Raw genomic sequence first — 4,236 nt, forward strand, 5'->3', positions numbered from 1 at the left:
GGGGCAGGGCCTCAGAGAAGGGGCAGGGGGGAGCTTAAGGGGGAGGGTGCAAGGGTGTTTGGTTTTGTGCGAGTAGAAAGTTAGCAACCCTAGCTGAGGAGTTGAGGGCTAATAAAGGAAGTCCTTCAGGGCCACAGAGGAGAGGCTTGGGGGAGCATGGCCTTTGGGAGCTGCTCCTGAGACAGGCGTTCTGGCAAAGGACAGGAGAGACATGGGGAAGCTACAGGGGTGGATGGAGCCTTGACACAAAGGCAGGTTGGGTTTCCAGAAGAAAGAGACATGGACACACACAGACTTGGGAGAGGCGGACAGGAGCTGGCCTCCATTGCTCAGAATGAGAGCTGGAAAGAAGCTGCAGAACCCAGGAAGGGGAGAAAAGCTGGTGCAGGAGTGAGCCCAGGGGGGGCCTGGGGAAAAGGGCCCAGAGACAGGCTGAGGCAGGAGGTGGGCCAGAGAGGCAGTGAGGAGTCTGAGGAAGCAGAGCTTAGCTGCTTATATAGGCTCCCTGGCCTGCAACCCAGAATAGAGGAAGGGCCCCTAGGTTTCCTTCCCAGCCACTGGGCAGCGGGTGTGACAGAGTCCCCCAAGACAAGGAGTATAAAAACTGTTGGGCCCAGCGCTGGGCTGAAGCCCTGGCATAAGGTCATTGGATTAGTTGGGCTGGCGGGGGGGGGGGGGGGGAGAGCTCTCTGCTACCCCAAAGGGACAGGGCTGAATGTGACCAGGGTGGAGGACCAAGCCATGAAAAGAAGCAGACCACTGCAAGGTTGGAGAGAGGCCGGTGCCAGAGGAGAAGCTTGCTATGCCATATGTGGCCATGAGAGGGGCGTGCTGGCTGGTGAGTCACTCTTCTACGTACTGTTTAAAGCAGTGGAATTCAGGAGGTAGTTTCTACCTGCTGCAGGTGGCCATGTGTACACAACAGGGACCACGTGGCTCCCAGTCCATGGTATGGAATGGGCATGTTTTGCCATTAGGTTTGTCAAGACCCCAGACATAGGGAAACATTCCAGCTTCTCCCTGTGCCAGACCGCTGCTCTCTCTGCTCCCATTGCAGCAGTGTCACCGTCCGATGCTTTACATCTTTACATCTCAGGCCGTTCAGAGATTCAAGTCTAGAAGGGACCACTGTGACCTCCTGTATAACACAGTCCAGAGACTGTCCCTGTATTGATTCTGGTTTGAACTAGAGCAGATCTTTTAGAAAACACCCAATCTTGATTTAAACATTGCGGGTGATGGAGCATCCACCCTGGTAAATCGTTCCAGTGCTTAAGTGCCCTCGCACCAGGGGTCTCAAACTCAGTTTGCCTTAGGGCCAGGGCCAGGGCCAGTCTTCAACTCCTCCCAGCGGGCCAATCATGTCACTGAAGATGGTGTTCAGAAAAGAAAACGTTTATATTGTATTGTTTATTTCAAATTTCTTAGAAATAATAAAACTGTCATACAACTTTATACGATTCTTCGCCTGCCAGAGAGTTTTTAGTGTTTGCCAGACACCTGGCAACGCTTCCGTTCTGTCAGTTTGTTGCTGTTTGGCCTCTGTGACTGAGCAGTTGAAAGCTTCAGGATTGCAGCCAGGTGTGCAGCAGAGAGTTGTGTTTGGTATTTTGACTTGTTTATAGTCGTTGTGGGGAAAAAAGTGATGCGGCCTCCATGGCTGACTCTGCCCAGCAACTAGTGATGGTATCTCTGTCCCTCTCCCCCAGCCAATGGGAGCTATGGGAGGCGGAGCCTACAGCGAACATTGCCGGCAGCTTGTCTGCCTGCATCTCTCCTCCACGGGCCACAGTGGGGAGGTTCTTGGGCCGCGGGTGGCCCTGGGCCCAGAGTTTGAGACCCCTGCTTTACATCTTTATTTTCAGTCTGAATTTGTCTAGTGACAAGTTCCAGCTGTTGGCGCGTGCAGACGCAGTGCACCCTCCCCGGGAATCTGCGGAGCGTGACCGGCGTTCTCTCGCAGCCGGCCGCAGGGAACGGCTTCCAATGGCTAAATCTACATGGAAGAAATCCCAGTCTCCACTCTTCAGGTTCCAGGGCCCCCCTAGCCAGGGGCATGCTGTGCACAAAGGGGGGCAAAGCAGGTGCCCTCCAAAGACAGTGACATTTCACTGCCTGCACCTGTCTGTCTGCAAAGAGTGGCCTAAATTGCCCCCTCTCTCTTTGTGGTGCTCCACATTTCCAGACTGCGGGCAGGTGCTCTTCGGGGACGCTGTGTCTCGTTACTGAAGAGTCCGTTAAATCAGCCAGTGAAACCCAGGCTTCTGAGCTTTATGGATCACTTCGGCACCGCAGGGGCAGCCACATGGTGCTGACTAAGGCCCTCGTCCTGCAAACACTGACGCATGAGCCTAAGCCTCTGCAGCACGTGGGCCACACGAAATCGGTTCAGTATAAAACCCGGACTCAGCCCTTAAGGGAAGAGCTCTTCTTTTGTCGGCCCAAAGTCCTGGACAAGAAGCTAAGGAGTTACTGGGGCCTAGTACAGAAACAGTGCCGGTCTGCTTTGGATGTAGTCTCTGTGAGTACGTCTACAGAGCAAAAAAACCCCCACGTCAGCGAGTCTGAACTTGGGTCTACCGACTTGGACTTGCTTTACAGCCCTAAAAATAGCCATGTCGTGGTTCCTGCTCAGGCTGGAGCTCGGCTCCGAAGCCGGGGACGGGGTAGTTTTCAGAGCCTGGGCTCCAGCACTGTAGCATGAGCCCTGTAGACCTGGGCTCTGAGACTTGCTGCGGCAGGTGTTTATTTTGCAGTGTCGATGGACGCTATATGGGGAGAGATGGAACAGTAAAGATAACTGCTGCCTCTGCAGTCCCAGCTGGGCGGTGGCTAAGGCAGGAGGACAATTTCCATTTACTTCTAGCCCGTAGACTGAAAGCTCTCTGGAGCCAGAGCTGCCCACCCTGTTCCCTTCTGAAGTGCCAAGCACACTGTGGGTACCTAACAAGTAACGCTGAGCCAATGAGTCACTCCAGGGACACAGGGTCATTCTGTCAGCACTGGACACTACGATCCACTCTAGTCGCTCATGGGGCTGTAGGAGCAGCCAGTGGGAGCGGGAGGAGAGTTCTCAAGCAGAATATTTCACAAAGCCCCTGCCCACGTGCAAAATCTCTAGCACAGAGGCCAGGTAGAAAGAGCTGTGGGATAAAGTGGTTTGTTGCCTGTACAAAGCCCAGACATGTCAGCAGGTGGGATTCCAGTCTAATGGTGATCTCATTTCTATAGCATCTTTGATCCAGGAGGGTCCAATGGATCTGTGGCCACATTCTCTCTTTGTGTAAATAGATAAAACTCCACTGATGTCAATGGACCTCTGTACTTACACCCACAGAGAACTCATTTAAAAGATAGAATCATTTTTCCCAACCACTGAAATGCAGCCACCTCTGGGGTGGATTAGGGCAGTATTTGAATAGCACAGAGCACCAGCTTTAGAATAATACATGATGTTTAAACTACTGGGGCAGTTAAGGTAGATGGCACTATGGGAATTCAGGCAGTAGCCTAGGGCTAACACCTTAAAATACAGGGATCCAATAAGATAAAGTGAGTCGATCAAAATACACATCACTAGGCAGACAGAGTCGCTGTCTCACCATAAACATCCAATATTTAGAGTAAATGATGTCGTCCCAATCTGCCATCCCAGAATGCAGGACACTAGCTGCCGAGTTTAGGTCCAGGGTGCACCTTGCCTAAGAGCTCACAGAGCGTTGGCTGTAATTACCTCTTGGAGGGGAAGTTTCTACCTACCCCTGGAATGGAGCGATTGGCTTATCCCCTGATGCAGGCTGGCTTATGCCAGTTATTGATGTTTAGCCTTTTTTAAGATTTTGTATTTGAGGCCTGTGATGGGGTGTTTACCTCACACAAGGCAGAGCAGGTTAAATTAGACTAATTAACCTGAAGGGCTGCACCTGAGGGAGAGCCAGGGCTTGAGAGGCTGAGAAGGAACAGGGAGGTGGGGGAGGCTGACATAAAGTCAGGAAGTTCCCAGCAGAAATGGGGTTGGGCTGGTAAATGGTAGGAAGGGTCTAGGGAGAGAGCAGCTGGGTCTGGAAGAAGGCAGATCACAGTTGCTAGACATCGGGTCTCTGGACTGGAACCCAGAGTAGAGAGTGGGCCTAGGTTCCACTACCAGCATCTAGGACAGGGGTGGGCAAATTTTTTGGGCCGAGGGCCACATCTGGGTGGGGAAATTGTATGCAGGGCTGGGGCAGGGGGTTGGGG

The sequence above is a fragment of the Trachemys scripta genome, chromosome 13 (assembly GCF_013100865.1).
Source record: "Trachemys scripta elegans isolate TJP31775 chromosome 13, CAS_Tse_1.0, whole genome shotgun sequence".
NCBI classification, from domain to species: Eukaryota; Metazoa; Chordata; order Testudines; family Emydidae; genus Trachemys; species Trachemys scripta.